The sequence below is a fragment of the Acromyrmex echinatior genome, chromosome 1 (assembly GCF_024713525.1).
Source record: "Acromyrmex echinatior isolate Ae372 chromosome 1, ASM2471352v2, whole genome shotgun sequence".
In the NCBI taxonomy this organism is placed as follows: domain Eukaryota; kingdom Metazoa; phylum Arthropoda; class Insecta; order Hymenoptera; family Formicidae; genus Acromyrmex; species Acromyrmex echinatior.
This window is the reverse complement of record NC_141852.1, coordinates 10,640,619-10,658,754: the sequence shown is the minus strand read 5'-3', so window position 1 is coordinate 10,658,754 and position 18,136 is coordinate 10,640,619. Positions and strand designations below refer to the sequence as shown.

The 18,136-nt window shown below is 37.0% G+C and overlaps 1 protein-coding gene across 1 annotated transcript in view; it reads left to right on the top strand.

Annotated features, from left to right (window-relative positions):
* LOC105145995 (growth factor receptor-bound protein 14) overlaps window positions 1-18,136 on the top strand; it is a 322,967-nt gene that overhangs the window by 114,935 nt on the left and 189,896 nt on the right. The gene's annotated exons all lie outside the window — the stretch shown is intronic.

The window sequence follows — 18,136 nt, the reverse complement described above, 5'->3', positions numbered from 1 at the left end:
CCCGTTGTGTGTTTCACGACGTTCTCTTCTTTTTAGGCTGACGTTTCGATATCGCTTTATTTCCTTGGTGATCTTTTTCTTTCCGCGAAATCTAGGATCGATATTCATAGTCTGCCCTCTCATTTCAGGATCATCTTAAGTAATGTCTTAAGATGCTAATGCGGCCTTCTGATTGGTGGTTCGTGAAATCTTAAAACTGCATTTAAGACAGTCTTGAATATAAGAATCGTCTATGAATACCGGCCTAGGAGGCTTCTAGTAGGAGCTTATTTCTGAAAGTGACTTTAGGAGTTGAAATTTTCTGAGTTATTCGACGGACTCAGCTTGTCCGAATGAGGGTTAATTGCTCTTGAAAAGTTTCTGAACTATATCTTTTCTTAACGCAGTGGCTTCGCGTTGTCACTCGTCTTTGTGTTCGTCATTATTACACTCGATGGATTCTGTTTTTGCATAAATGAAAATTTTATATTAATTTTTTTCATCGTCCTTCTGATATTAATGCCCGTTTCCATCAATGTGAGTTAACTCTAATCTCGATCTTACTCTTCAACTTATTTTTCATTTTTTGTGCTTATTTCTATTAATATAATTTAATTTTAATTTCCGTTCAACTAATTCTTCACTTTTTTCTAATTCCAAGAAAATTGAACCAAGATTAAAATTAATCTACATTGATAGGAACAGTCATTAGTACCTACTTACTTCTTAAATTGAATCGAGATTAATGTTAGTTTAATAAAAATGAACATAAATTAGGCCAAGCAAGAGAACGTGAACAAATACGAATGAACAACTTGCTTCAATGAGTGCGAACAGTGCAATTCATTCGAGTTTGTTCACGCTCGTTTGCTTGATTTGAATCCGGTTTTAAAAGAGAAGGTTCACAATACGAACGATAGCCATTCGCATATGCAGAAGGAATATTAAGAGAAAAGTATTTGCTACTATAATTGCATGGTAAAATAATTAGGGTTAGGTATTCTATTTTTATTACTACTACTTAGTGTTAGTAATGGTAATTATATTTATAGTTCTACCAAAAAATATATGGTTGGCATCGAAAATGACTGTAAATTATAGTTAAATTATGGTAATTGCAACCATATTTTTTCTCTCAGTGTATCGAGCATTGTATGGATATTTGCAGGCACTCAATTACAATCGCAAATTACACTGCACGCACACGGAATTCTATTGTTCTTGGAATAATTGTCTTATTCGTTACTTCTAACTTAACGTGTAGAATCATCTGGCAGGAGCACGATGCGAAACAGTGTTGAATTAATTAAAAACGAGTAAAATATAGAAGAATTTTTCTGTAAGAATTTTCTTCGTTTTTCTGTATCTTTATATAATTCTTTAAAAAAAGATTTAATCTTGCAATAAAAAGAAAGGACGAAGTAAGAAGAGTGCACTTCGTATAAGGTGTATATAGCTTCTCGTGGACGCGTGAAGGATGTTAAACGTTAGGAAACGAACGAGAAAAGGGACTTCAGAGTGAGGTAATAAAGAAAAACGCGACAATTGTGCGAGCAAAGAGCCGGGAGTACGAGAGTAGGTACCAATGCTAAATAATACGGCTTTGGGGGTGCCGTGAATAATCCTTACTAACCTTAGCATTCGCACCGCTATTTCGGTCCTCCTGGCTCGAATAATTTATGAACTTCTACCGCAACGCGCCAGCCGACGGCCTTATCTCGAGCTGGTTGAAACTCTCCCGGACACAGTATATATCCGCTTCCTCTTAATTTCTAGCTCGCGCTTGGAGCTCCGTTCCTCGGGGAGAGTGTCATTGAGGGACCTTACTGAGGCTTTAACGTTAGGGCATCTTTTACGACGGTCGTTCGGTACGCGGCGGACAAGCCTTGTTTATTGTTCTTCGCGGACGGCAACGTATCAATGGGAGTGCCGCATGTAATATGCAGATTCAATATACGTTGATGCACTTTGGGGGCTTTGAATAAACCAACGTGTTCGCATCGTGTTTTTATCGCGCATATAATTTCAGAGATATCGATTTATCTTCTATTTATTTTATACTCGTCAGATCATTAGTTGCATTATAGATGCTAGAATTACAGTGATTATACCAAATGTACGATAATTTCCAAATAAAATAATTAATCTTGCGTTTACTTTGTTCAAGTACGTCGACAAATGATAAGCATGATCGGTTTCGCAGAAGATAATCGTGAACATAAATGTAACTGTGAATCATTACATCATATTACAATACATGGTTACATCTGTTGTGTCTATAAATTGTATAAATTGCTTATATTGAATAGGAACTGACGTTTATGTCTGACTTATTGAAAGTCGCGCCGATGTCCGTTTTTATTACGAGGTAACTTTCGCAACCCCGATGCGCTCATCCTCCGGTATTACCCCCGCAGAGCCCGATCTCGTCCCCGCCAACCCCCTTTTTCATTTCCTCCCTCGCAACAGCGGGCGTGGCCCCGTTATCGCGGAAACGTACCCGCGACGGCAGGATAATTCTCCATCCGCTACGTACGATCAATTTTATCGGCAAAAAACTTCCAAGCGAGGACGATCCGGGGGGAGGGAGGGAGAAAAATTGCTTGCGTTTTCTCTTAGAAATATAAATACTCTTTTGCCTGGGCTATCAGGGAGCTAAACGAGTTTCGTTACTTAACATAATTGCCGTGCAACTGTCTCGAAGAAGTGTTTCGCACACGAATCGACAAACGAAGAAAAGTAAAATTGCCAGCAAGGGGTCGGGAGGTTAGGAGGACGGGATCGTATTTTACGACCGCGACGGTTCACTCTTCCAATTTGTCTTTACTTTCCTCTGTAAATTTATCGTAAGTACGGTAATTGCATTAACACGTGATCCGCAGTGTGCCGTTAAGTTTCGAAGGAAATGGCCAATCGTAGAAATCTCTAGAAAAATATCGTGAGCGCCGTCAGTTTTTCCAATATCAGGAATTAGCAGGAGTTGGTTTAGCAAAATATTTGATAAAAGATTGCTGTCGAGGAGAGAGAGAGAGAGGGGGGGGGGGAGGTTGGGAAAAACTGAGTGTCTTTACCAATGTAAATTAATTTTAACCTCGGTTTAACTTACTCTTAATTTTTTCTAGTTCTAAAAATTAGAAAAAGAGTAAATTGAACCAAGATTAAAGTTAATCTACATTGCTGGAGACGGGTATAAAAGCTTAAAAGCTTCATTCTCTCTTCCTTCTGCATGTAATGAACAATAAAGATAGAATGAAGCTTACAGTGCGTGAGGACACAAAGCGAGTGTTTAGCTTAAGGCTAAGAATTCTCCTGAATTTTATTTATTTCTGAATTGATCTTTTTGCATTACAATACACACACGTTTTGCCACAATCTTTTTTGAGATCTCGTGCAATGATACCCGCGCTAGACAATGAGATTATGTAATGGGATAGCTAATCCTCGGGGCATTCTCCCGCCACTCGTCAACCCGATCGACGTCACAGAGCCTTGACGCTGTCAATCTCGATTTACACGTAATACCATCCGTGCGCGAACGCGCACCGGGAACGGGCCGATGGATAATTTCGATCAGCCGATAGTGGTACGATCGCAGGAAGCGAATTGGATTCAAGGTAATCACTGGTTGCGATATGTATACTCGTAATTAGTTACGTAATAGTCTGATTTCATGGTGATATACTTACATGCATGATGTCTTCTAATGCGAGTTTCTGTAGGAGAAGCAAGAGTGGTGGTCGCTTTCATTGCTGCGACGTTAACGATCACAATTGTTCTTGGCCGGCATTACTTACGCGTTACTTACACTTTGCCAAGAAAGATGATCACCGCTCGCGTTACTCTGCGTTTACTATGCCCTCCTCTTTCCGCCCTGTTTCTGTGCGGTCATAAAGAACGCATTTCGCAAGACATAAATTATGGCGTGCGATATTAGCGTTAATGTGCCCGTCGCACAAAGCACGGCGTTGCGTTTTTAGTGTTAGATACGGACGTCGTTATCTTCATTATCGCCGATTTTCATTTTCCCGACTCGTTTGTCTCTATTCTCATTACGTGAAATATATATTTTTCTTGCATTACATGTGTATCTCAGAAACGAGGAGCGATTCCGAATTTATATGAATATGTAGATTTATTTTTATTTCTTAGTTCTTTTAAATACACTTTACTCATTAACAGTAGAAGTAAATATTTCTTGCTCACTAAAAAAATAACCAAGCGCATAAATTAGTATGAAAAGAAAAGAAATGATGAGAAATCAAATATTTTGTCAGTGTACAAAAGACGTAATTATTGAAAAGTCAAAACATTTCAGAATCTTATCTTTTACACAGGAAACATAATATTAATCTAAAAAAATAGAAACGATCAATAATGATCGCTCGGTATTTGTGTTAAAAGTATAACTTTTGTTTTTTAAATGTTTTTTTTATTTTTGGGTGTTGTATTACCAGGCTTATACACTCGATTGCATCACAATAAACGCGCGTTGGGTGGTGTAAATGTAATTCGATATAACGGTTTGTGCAAGTAAATTGTCTGCGATAGCCGGGAGTATACATTGTACGGTGTACATCGGCCGTACGAAGAGATACTTGGTGTACTTTGTCTCCAGTCACGCGCCGTATAAGATCAGTGTCCTGTCACGGAACCCGGAGACCTCCATTGTTCTGTTTATCGTCTCATTCGATTCCTAGGGCCCCCCGGACCGTAACTTTGGGCCACGCTTTTGGTCCATTCACGAAGTTTTCCGCAGCTTCCGTCGTAATCGAAGTTTCGGGCGTAAGCTAGGGCGGGGTGGGGTATCTTGTATCTCACGGGGAACGTTAACGGAGTAGATACGGCGCCGTTACGAAAGATAACGACGGCTGATTTACATAGAAGGGCTGGAACTCCGGTCGTTAGCTGCTAGACGCGCTAGCGATCGCTCTGCATTTATTATCGACTCTCGGCGACGACGACGACGACGACGACGACGACGACGACGACGACGACGACGACGATGCCCAAGAACGGCGACGTCGCGATGTCGCGGTTGCCTCGCGCGAAAGGAGCTTTTTACGTAGAACCGCCCCGCTCGCGAGAGTCGGAAGACGATTCTCCAGAGTGGAAAGCCGAGGGCGGAGAGACGTCGACGGTGACGGGAAAAAAGGGTTGACTGACGGTTTTCCGCGGCAAACAACCGTGACTGATGATCCGTGAGCAAAGCGCGATACGCGGCCGCGAAAAGGTTCCCGTTCTCGCAAAAAGAACGATCCGATAATTAGACGCTTCTGCATCGAGAATTGGATTCTTTTCGCGAGAGCCGAGCGAGCCGATCGCTGATTCGAATCACTGATGGTCCATTCTTTTCCCGTTTTCTCTTTTCCGATTTTTCTCTTCCATCGCTTAAAAGCTTAACCCTCCGTTAGCAGTATAGGATCTTTAAAGGCACCATCAATATTTTAATTGTGAATTCTAATAGGTTAATTTAGGTAAATCTGTAAAAAATATGTGAAATATAATCATCCGACTTTTATGATGGTAAAAATTTGTCAAAACTTTAATAAGTAGATCAAAATTTTTTCTGATTTTTATATAATTCGGAGTAATAAAAAAATTCTGTACTATTTCTCGATGACTCATATTGCTGACGGAAGAGTTAAAATTTTGTGTTGCTGGCGGAGGATGAAGATAACCAAACTAACTTTTGAGATTATATCAAATTTCTGTTGAATACACATATTGTTCCATGTAATTTTATCTTAAAATGACAAGATATCGAAACTTAACAAAATTTTTACTTAAATAAAACTTTTGTGAAAAGAATTAACTAAGTTAATCGTCTCGTTAATCAAATAATATTTTATCCAAATCATACGCGCTATTTTCTATTACTTCAATTTTATTTACAGTTTCTATATTATTTATTTTGCTGTTCTCTTTTTTTTTTAAATCATAAATATTCCTTTATAATCATCAAGTCGTATTTAAAAGAGATACATTCACCCTCGCTATTCATTGCCATTGTCGGACACCACGCAAGTGACTCTCACTCCAACTTCACCCTTCCTCGCAATTAACGACGGAACCGTCCACCGACCGAAAAAGCTGGAAAGCTAGCGAAAGAGCTCTCGTTGTTGAAGCGCGGAGTGAGGTGGTCCATCCCATCGGCGACCTGGCCGTGGCTCCTCTTCCGGAAGAGCGAGCCGCTTGATGGATTACATCGACTAACGGCCATCGTCTGGAAGCGTTAGATTAGCCGCGGCAACGAGGGCGGACCTTCCGTTGCCGGTAACCAAGACCGATCATCTCTCTTTCTCTCTCTTTCTCTCTTCCTTCCTCTAACCGATGAATGGAAATCGAGGTGGATACTCTGTGTCAGTAAACTGGTTCTTCCTCGCCGCGCTCAATCATGAGCTCGCTTGTTCTCGCGCGGCGAAGGCACTTAACGAGGCTTGCCTCAAACGAGAGAGTGTCAGAGATAGAAAAAGGGAAGCCCCTCTCGGCACATCTCCACTGGTGAGGAAATCGTACGTGAGTACAAAACGAAATCAAACTATATTAATAAGCATAACTCTTTGTGTCGAAGTAGAATGAAAAATTGAGATATTTATAATGTATCGTAAAACTTTACGTTTCTCTTGGATTATCTTGTATTTATTGTATCCTAGTTTCCTTGTTTTAGAACATTTAAAGGAAAAATAAATATATTATGGATAGCAACAGATAATAAATAGCTGCTTTCGACTATTAAGATTCTGTAATACGTGTTAAGATTCTTTAATATGATTAGACCTTGCCTTTAATTTCTCACAGAATTTATAAATGTATAAACTAATATTAAAGAATCTTACAACAATTGTAAAACTGCTGTTTTTGTTGAAGCAATTTAATATAGCAAAATGAACGATAGCTATCAGTTTGCATAAATAGAATAGCGTTTTTTTTTTAGATACCTTAATTTAGTAAAATCAATTTTTTTTCAATAGGTCGTTTTGTATAGACTTTATAGATAGAGATAAAATATAATACTGCATATGTCTCTTGAAATTTAATTTAATTTGTTTTTTTTTATTTTTTTTTACGAGTAGCTTTCCCTGATGCGATCTCATTTATCTTATGATACTCAGAGCAACGAAATATTCCAGTGAGACAGGTTGGGTAAATCGTTACGCGCTATGTACCGGATCGCGCAACAGACGACGATGTTGGCGCATGTGAAAAATGAGCCCCGCAGCGCACTGAGAGCCGGAGAAGTGTCATCGTCGCCGATGTTTTATCGCATGGTTCACTGTATTATAGAGAGTAAATTCCGTTGCAGCTTGCATGTGCGCGCGTACTCACATCCGTAGCAGAGGAGCGGGTTAAATTCCTTGTGAAATACGATAAGCTTGCGCACCGGTTTATTTTCCGAGCGGACGAAGCGAGGAGCCTCTCTGGCTCGCGCGAATTCGCCCGCGGATCTCGCCGACATAAAGAAGGCCATACCGCGTACATGGGATAGCCGTAAATACGCGGGACATCCCCGTGCGAGCGAGATTCTTCGAGAGAAATTCGAAATTGATCTTTTACTTAATGAAAATGTAAGGTCGTTCGCTGATGATAACCAGTTATAAACACGCTCGTAATTTTTTGGAAATTATTCGCGAAATGACACGACGTCGTTAGAATCGGAATTTTGGATAATGACCGATGAGTGTATATTTATGTACTTTTTGCTGTTGCGCCTCCGCCGCTATTATCATCATTCTTTCTTCTCTCGAGCAGAAACGAAAAGGTTTAACCGCTGGCTTAACAACTAACACAGGTATAGTTAAGCGTGCACTTAAAGTCGTTTCTCTCCCCTAAACTCGCCTTTAATGGCGCTCTTTTTCTCGTAATGCCTTCCTGAGACGACCCTTCGTGCACTATTAGTCCCTGAGAAGTCTAGCTCTCTTTCTTCACTGATGGATAGAGGGGGAGAAAGAGAGAGAGAAATAGAACGCTAGGATTTTCTTATCTACTCGATCTTCTTATTTCTTCCTTCCTCTATTTTACGCGCACGCACAATCACGAAGTTCATGTATATATTCGTATTCTAGATCGATAAAATTAATCTCAGAAAACGTGCGATTGTTTTCTCATACATATATGTAGAGAAAAGATGTATTGTTTCGATTTAAAGAAATTTTCTTTGCTATACGGTATAAAATAAATTTTATTTGATTTTAAAAAATAATGTTTAAATTAAAGAAATTTTTTCACAAATCAAAGAAATTTTTTCTTTACGTATTTTGTCTAAGTGATATTTTTTCTGGAAAAATCTGCAAAAGAATTATTGATGTTATCTCCTTAAATAATGTACTCATTGTCAGTACCGCACATTAAAGATAATTAATATTTTAAATTTATAAATTGCAACGTAGGCTTCTTGTAGCGCATAGAAAGAGCGGTTTTGCTAAAATAAATTTAAAAATTTAATTATAGATAGTATAGATACAGATCTGTGTGAAAATAAGTTTGTTAGATCATTAAAATAATTATATACACCGAAAAGATGTAGGGGGAAATCCTAATACGGACACTTAAGATTTTTTGAAAATTGAATAAGAATAAAACAACTAAATCTATGTATTTTAATTTTTAAATCAATTTTAATATTTTATGTGAATATAAAAAGTTTCGACGATTTACAATAAGTAGAAATAAATATTAATAGGTATTTTTTTACAGTCACTTTGAATCACAATTTTAGAAAAGATCCCCTATAATCGAACATATTTAAAAATATTAAAAATATTATTAAAATAATTCGTATTGAATATCACAAATATATATTCCTGTTTGGATTCATCCGCATATCTATATATGCTTCGTGTTCTTATTCCATACAATATTGCAGGGCTGGAGCCAATCTTCCTCGTTGTCCTCGAGACAAATTATACATGTTTTTTCCTTCACATTTTGAACAGTTTGATTACTTTTTATTTTAGACTTATCACATATGTCTTTTCCTTTAAGATTCTTCTGCTCGTTGGAAGACGATTTTGATTGATTTCTTCAATTTTACATTTTCTTTTTCTTCACGAATTTTTTTATAGAGACTTGATCATCAAAATTGCACTTTTTTCGGTCTTCTTTTTCTTGATGTTAAATGCTTGGTGGCTGCATTGGGTAATAGCAACAATTCTTCTATGTGACTTTTAATCTTTTCTTCTAAATTCTCTAATCCTGCTAAGTTCTGCAGAGTTTGAAAAGTTGTGGCAACATGCTATTTGATATTGATGGTTTAGTAGAAGGGTTCAAAAAAATTTCTAGTTTATAGATTCTATTCTGTAGAAAGAAAATCCAAATCTATGAAAATGTTTGGATTGTATGGATAGATTCCCGTGCAAAAAATCCAAATGTAATAATCTATAAGCGAGCAATCGTTAAACGACTTTGCTACGAAGCTGACTATTCTATATTCCGATATTCTTGCTTCGACATTGGCTTTCATCAAAGTGTAGACTTTGTAATAGGAATTTTTAAAAGGCTTCATAAATACTCTATTTAAAGGCTGAAGTTTGTGTGTCGTGGAGAGGCGTGCTTATGTATATGATTTTTTTTGCAAAATTTGTGACAGTTAATTCTTTATGGCTGCAGTGATCATCAAGATTTAACAAAACAGGTTTTTGTGCCGTTGGTTTAAAGAATTTTATGAAATGTTGGACTCATTTTACGAAGGGCTTGCCATTCATCCAATCATTTGGCCGTGCCACAGCTACGTTTTGAGGTGATGCAGCGTCTTTCATCATTAGTAGTTCAGAGATTTTTTGAAGAAAAATAAAGAACAGTGACAAGAACAATTCAGCCGCACTCATACAGAATGTAATCGTCACGTTTTTTCCACGTTTCGTTGAAGTGAAGTTTCTTACTTGCCAGATACCTGTTACAGATTACACTTTCTGTTGCTTATGTACACTACTTAGATCTTGTCGTCACTGTTGAATATATCAGATACTTCAAAATTATATTTTTCGTAGAGTGATTGAAGATTTTCGTAAAACAGTTTTATTAAGGTCTGTTAAAGCCGACAGAATGCAATAAAGTGGCTGGTTCTGGAGTTCTAAAATTGAAACCTGGATGTCTTTTCAAAAAGTTATGATAAAAATATTTCTCCCGACCGTTTTTTTTCTCTATTAAATCTGTGATTTATTTTTAGTGACTCAGTTAAAACTGCAAGTTCAAGAAATTCTTTTTTAGTTAGAGACATCTATTTGACAAATTTGCAACATATTCTTTTAACAATAATTCGTGAAATTCATTAAATGTTTTCTCACATCTTGATTTGAAATAAAGATTGACTTCACCACCTTATTTTATGATTTTTACGTTGCAATATAGTGTTTTTTGATATCTCGTATTTTTCGGAAGCTTTCTGAAATGATAACACCTAATAGTATCTTATTCGCAGTTTTCATTTTATGTACACTCTGTACAGTCTTATTCTTCATTTTTATGTTCAGAAAGACAAATAATAAACATATGTGTCCATTAAATAAGACACGGTCGAATCCAATAATAGGGAACTTTTCTATAATGTTTCTATAGTTTGGATACAAGAACTCTTAATACATTCGAAATTAAATAAAAAGTCGATAAATTCGTAATACTTGAAAAACTAAGTCAAATAAAAATTCTTAATATTGTTTAAGTCAAATTTATTGTTAGTATACATATTAAAAAACAATTTTACATGCCCACGAAGTAGCGAAATCCACTTTGTTTAAAGACTTATCACTTATATAAGACTATTTGTGACGCGACAAAAAATGCGTTCTATATACAACAACTGCTCTCACCGGCTGATTGGCTGCAAATTGATGAACGCACATTTCTCGCGCATCTCCCAAACAAATGAGTTAAACCATGACTACATTTTCACGGCATCCTTAATCGGGTTTAATAATAACCAATATTTCATTCGTAGTTATGAAACTGGCCAATCATTCCATTCTTCACAGGAATAACTGATTCCTTTCACCAATGAAGAACGGACGAGGGGTTCCCCCCCTCATCCGTAGGCCCACACGAGGCAGAGCACGCTACCGAAAAAGCTCGTGGGCCTCCAATACTGCACTTCTCACCATCTCACCTATAGACTCGAGTAGAGGGGTGTGAAAAATATTACTAAGCAAATTTATGTAGGCAACAGACATTACTAAATAGATTTATGTAGGCCACAGACAATTCTATAAATGCCTCCTTACAATAACGAAATGCAGCCTCGGCTCTATCTGTGCTTTTTTATCTTCAGTATCTTTACTGGCTAAGAGAATATCGGAGCACACTTTATCGCAGTGCACTTTATCGCAGTGCGAATAAATTGACTGTTTTAAAGCGCTTACCCTTGACACATTCAGAACAAGTTTCTTATCGAAAAACGCGGATGTATTTAAGTTTGGAGATGGTTTTCCAACGGACCTGTCACATTTGTTATTGTTTTCGCGGCTGTCATGCTTTAAACCAGCAAAGGAGGATGATGCTGAAACTCCCTCTTTCTTCCCGCCCGAGTCATCCATCGCGACATAAGCCAATCAGATCTCTGCACATGCACACCAGCAGCAATCCAGGTATAGAAGCACCTTTGTATACTGAGCAGTCCAGACGAAAATGAGATAGATGGTCAAATTCACCTCAAATGTAAGTTTAGCAAAAAAATGATCGTAATCCGTGCAAGCAACAAAGTTAAGCTTTAATCTATGCACTGCAAAAGAAGCCCCGAGGGCTTCAAAAGTAGGCAGCAAAAGATGTGAGAGAGAGAGAGAGAGACAGAGAGAGAGAGAGAGAGCGAGAGAGAGAGAGAGAGAGAGAGAGAGAGAGAGAAGTTTGAGCATCCTACAGAGAGAAAAAATATACTAAATAAATTTAATAAATAATTAAATAGTATTGATATAACATTTATTTATTTTTACATAAATAATAAATATTTGCAAATAAAAATAATAACAGTTAAATTAATGATTCTTGTATAAAATAAATATATTTTTACATTTAGTATTGTAAATATTCAACTGGTATTATTCAAAGAAATATTTACTATGAATAATTATTTTGATAGTCTAACAAAATTATCTTCAAATATCTATATAATAACTAAATTTTTAGATATTTCAACAAAATCATACGCTTTAGTTTATGTTTTAAAAATGACGTGTTTGAGATGAGCAAACTTGCAAATTATAGACGCAAATCATAGATTTTCTCGTTTTTGCGCAGGTTCCGTGTCTCCCTTATGCCGTTACGTTCTATTTAACTAAAGAGAATTTTCTTCCACGACGTCGATTTGTTAGTCGCATATTGATAATGTCTCCTTGCATCGTGCGCGCACCAGAGGCTTTAGTGAATCCGCGTAATAACGGCGACAGCATAACACTCGCAGAAACACAGCTGCTTTTATTGTGTGCTGCACGCGACGAACACGCGTCAGCTGTCAGCACCGCTATTCGTAGCGCGAAGTCAGTACTCGGTACAACGACCCTTTACGTGTCATCGCTGAAAGGATCTCATCCGCGTGCGCGAACATTTTGAGGTCCATTTGTGTCGTTGGATTCGTCGCTGGACCGGTTTCTCTGAATGGGCTTGGGCGGCAAAGAACGTGTTGCGATGGCCAGTTAACAAATTCAGTTAATATAATCACTCATCTTTTACGAACGATGAAGCCGGTTCAGCGAGTTTGCTGGCATAAATCATTATTGAATTCGCAAAAATGTAATCGATTTACAACGTTGAGGAGCATACATAAATTCACACTATTTTGATTAATTTTTTCAGTTCTATGGATTTATGTTTTAAGTTACTTAGATATTTATCATGTAAATACAGATATTCATTGGAAAATTATTTTAACATTGAGCGAAATACAGATTATTATTTGTTTTAATTTTATTCTGTTAGATATCAAAGGAGTAATGGATGATTTTTAATGAGGTTAAATAACATTTCATTATTTTTAACTTCCATCAAATGATGAGAATGTTCACATGGAATGTGGAAGATCTGGGTTTGAATCCCGATTGAAGCAATATTATTGCAATAAATTAAATTATTCATAGTTCTTAAATGCTTAGATTAACATCAAATTATTAATATCTTTTTAAAATGCTTATTAGCATAAAAAATTATTAAATTGTATTTATAAATGTGATATTACTACTTTAATTCTGTTCATGATTGAGTTTCAAGACCGAAAAAGATTTTGGCGCGCAGTTTGCAGAAATGGATATGTATATAAATTCATTTCGTGAAATATTCAAATATTAAAATCTATTTTGACCGAAAATATATTTATTTCTTTTAATTGATTTTGACTTCTATGTATGTCAAAATGTAAATCAATCCATTTCTTAACGTGCTTAATTTTAAAGTAACCATCATCTACATTAACATATGCATTTAGTAAATGATAAACTAAATTTTAAAGTCAAATTCGATACATTTGTTGTGTTAAATTGTTTAACTTCATTTCTCACAATTAGTCTAATTAATGACATATTGGATAGAAGCATATTGATATAAGCAACCTGTAGAAATGATTAAAAATAATTTAAATCGAGTATAATATGGCATTATGAATTTAACGGTGTGAAATTTAGGATAGAGTTTCCAAAAGTTGGTTTTCATAATACTGAAGAAACTTAAAAAAAAAAATCGATCTTTTCAACACACTGTTCAACTCTTTACCTATTCCCTTAAATTCCATCGCGGCGTTAACGGAGTTAATCCGTTTATGGAAATTTCTAACGAAACTTCCGTAATCTCATCGCGCTATGGAGACAAACGACTGGTTTCCATCCAGACGAAAGATACGGAATTCTCGCGGGCATAGTCGGAGCGTTCTCTTGTCTTGTCTGCGGACTTTTGGTGAGAAAGAAAAATCCTCAACGTGCAACTTAGATCATCGTTGTAATGCGATTCTGCGACATTGTATTTATTCATTCTTTTTTTTATATTACAACGGGAAACGCTTATTTATTTACTTTTTCTTTTTTTCCGTTTCGTTTCCTTTTCAATTATCCCGACGGCGTAGCGTTTCATCGTGAACGTGCTTATTAGCCTGTCTCTTGTCCAGGAAAATATTAGCAATAAACCGCGCTACGTCCATTTTCAAAGCGTAATTTACGGCGGTTTTGTTGATAATTATCGTTCGTTTGCAGACACGCGGAATTATGATGAAATCGACTGCACGTGTATATCCAACTTGCGCACGCAAGTACGTATCGGCCTTTTCTCGGCCATCAAATTCGATTTTCGAAGAGACACGGCCCTTTTTTTTTTAGACATGAGTAACCCTCCTTTGACACGTATTTTTCAGCCCCAACACCCGAAAAACGACCTTGCTGATTACGATACAGTCACTAACGATATTACGGGGCGAACTTACGTCATCCATGAAATTTCGACATTTTCTCATCGGTCTATTCGCGCTTCGGTAGAGCGTGGGCGGGTCGGTTTTACGGACAACCGACAACCATAAACCACCGAAATTTATCCATAGAGTGTAGATTAAAAGGCGTCGACTGACTTATACGAGATCGATTGCTACTATGTTGAGATATTTTTATGCCTCGTTTTAGCGAATGGTGATTTAATAATGATATATTTATGAACGACAGAATTCATGTATTTATGATTATTATCTTTTCCTTAGTCTTTCTACTTGTTTTATTTAATTCATTTACGTTATACGGAGTATTACACATTTAGCCAGTTATTTTATATCTTTCCAAAGATTTTTTTTAATGAACTTAAGCTTGACATTTTTCTCGTCAGAACTAACGAATGGATATTACCAATTAGATATTATATTTACGTCATACGCAATTAAACGTGAGGAAATCCTCTGTTAATGAAATTTTGATTAAGCACAAAGCAAGTTCCGTATTAATCAAAGTACTTATAAATAAAGCACAATATCGTTGATCTAAAATATCTTATATGTCTTAAGATAATTAGATAAATTATTCTAGTGACAGCGTTGTAATCAGATGACTGCGTCATGTTTAGTTCTCTCTATTATTGGCTGCGCGGTTGATGAGAGGAATAGATAAATAAACAACTAGACAGGTGATGAACACGGAACGAGTGTGCTTATCGATCCAACGATCGATCGAGGTAGAGCGTGCAAGAGGGTGGAAGGGAAGGGGGAGGAGAAAGCCTAGTATTGTCATGGATTGCGCACGCCAATTAGAGCTTAACAATAGGCCTCCGTTTTTGGCGGAGCGTCTCTATTGTGAGCGACAGCTGACAGCGGAATACGCACACGTATCCGCGATGCCACGACGATCCGCACGCAGCACGCACAATGAGCGATACGCTCGAGACGCGAGAATAATACTGACACGTTGCTACCTCACGTGTCGCTTTCGCATAGTGCGGTATGATCCTGGCAGCTGCCCATCGCCGGTTTTCCCTCGAGAAAAGGCTAACGATCCGTTTTCCTTTGATTATCTTGAAATTATCGTTGACGAAACGATTGAGTCAAAAGTCGGAATGTCGATCGAAAAATGTCTAAGCAGAACACGCGCTAGAAGAAGTAATTTCGGTGCGTTTTACGCTTTAAATAGCTTCTAGCTTCTAGCGCTTCTAGCGCGTCTTATGCTTTAACTGTGTAAGTATATTAAAATTTATGTCGACATTTTATAGAATAACTTAATATATTTTCAAAAGACAGTTAAATTCGTAATATCAAATTATATCTTATTTGAGTTTATTTAATATTTTTAATCATTTTTGTAAGACGCCACTGTTCGTACTTAATATGCTGTTAATTTAACTAAAACAATGAAATCAAACAATTTAATTCAAGAAAATGTATTAAATTCGATTCAAATTTAGGTTATTATTTACTAAATGCATTAATGTGGACGTTGAAACTAACTGCAGAAGTGAATTGGTTTATACACATACAGTTTGTACACATAGAAGTTAAAAATAACAAAGTGTTATTTTTAACTCAAAGGATTGTGTTACTATTGTTTTGATATCTATCAATGCAGTAGTGTAGTGTCACTATTGGTACACCGTATAGTTTTGATCTTTTATTTCGAGATTTTTGATCGCTACTGTAAATATATAGCACATGTTCAGAATTGTTTTTAGATATGGATCATTCTTTCTGAAAAATATATATATATATATATTATATAGGCAATATATACAGTATATATATTTATGTATATATATTTATGTATATATATGTATATATATGTATATATGCTATGTAGATGCATACATATGTACGGTATCGATCGTTCCCCATATGCCCGGCGGCATGTACACGAGGGTGTACTTTTCGGAGGCACGGGAATGGCATTTGAAAATTGGTTAAAGTTAGAGATGGGTTATCCGATTTCGTCGCTCATTTGCAAATTGCAAGAGATACGCGGAATCGGCTTAGCCTGGCAGCAGCAGCATCCGTTTCCCTTCTCTTTGCTAGTGCTGTGCTCTTGTATATATGTACATACATACACACAAACATATATATAATATATGTGTATATGTATGTATATATATATATATATATATATACATATCTTCCTTTCCCCTTCATATACCTTCTTCTCCTACCTACTCCAGTCTCTCTTAGTATTCTCGCTGTTATTCATTCTACGCGTGCAGTTTCTCTTTGAAAAGCCGAATAATCTATCCAATAATGCACTCCGTGTAATCGGAGCTCTTTTTCTAATTTGCATATCTATTTATTGCTTTTCCATTTATTGCCCCTCTCTTCTCTCAGCATCTCCCTCTATTTAGAACCCTTGATATGCGGGTTGATACAGGTCATATGTATGTACCAGCTGGAATTTTAAGGGATTAATTTTTTATTTGTAACCTGTTCTCCTCGAGCCTATGAGAAATTGAAAAATTTATCTCCCGTTAATTTTAGCGTCAAGCATTGTAAATCAAACGTATCGCGTCGTTATACGAAACGAGAAATAAAAAGTTAATAATGCCGCAAACATTTGTAGCTGGCAAATGAATTACTGACACAGGAAAATGGTCTCCAATTAATTTCCGCGAGACTATCTTCGGCGTGTGGCGAGCTGATAAGTTAGCTCGCCTTAATTAAAGGGAACGCACCAGATGAAATGCATTTTCCCTCCTCTCCCTACTTTTCATCGCCTACTTTTTCTTCCTTCCACATGTCCTTGCCCTTGTTGGCCTCTCCCTGTTTTCGATTTAACATCTATACGTGCCTCATTCTCCTCTTTACCATCTTCCCTCCTCACGCGAATCGAAACTGCCTTATTCAACGAGGGAAAGAATGTTTTTTTCGACGGCGCTTTCTGCAGTATGTTTCTTTAGGATTACCCTTCACATCCGACTTGGAATAAATACAGCAACCGGTTCTCTTTCAGATGGAGGAGGAAAGAAATATAGAAATCGAGATATTTATTTCGTAAAGATCTTCAGCTTATCGACTCCTTTTGAATTCTATTGATATTCCCGACATCTCTGCCCATCAATGCTGATAACTAGATTATCATTTCGTATGTGATATGTCGCAATCTCATTGAATCGTCGTGCAGCACAACGTGAAAACACTCCGAAGCTCCAATTCACGGGATGGCGTGATTGTTTCGAGGAGTTCCCGATTCATGGGATTCGTGACAAAGGCTCAAAGCGAAGCGCAGCAGGATGAGGAAGCCGACAGGGAGACATCGGTCAGACGGCTCTTCTGCGTCTGACAGCCCTAGAGCTACTTACGCCCGAGTGCTCGTTCGTTCGCTCGCTCGATTAATTATACAGTTAATTAGCCCCGGGCGTTCTCCCCATCTCCGACTCGCTCCCGCGAGCTACGAGCTACGAGCTACGTGTTCTCCATACTCTCAACAAATTACGACGCATCTGCTCGGAATGCAATCCCTGATATTCTCGCGCCCTAAAGCGCGTTGCGTAGCGCAGCAACGATTTTTCTGATTTTGCGGAAATTTTAATTTTAAAATTAACCTTGGAACCTTGGTTAATTTAAGTCAATTTTCAGTCGCATCCCGGTCATCTGGGATATTTTTACATTCCAGTGCAGTGGCGAATGGTATGAATTATAAAATATTAATTTTTCGTGGATATTGTTTAATGTATTTTTTCTTTTTTAATAATTATTTTTTATGTATGCCTTGAAATATGTGCAATTCCATTGAAAATCCACAAA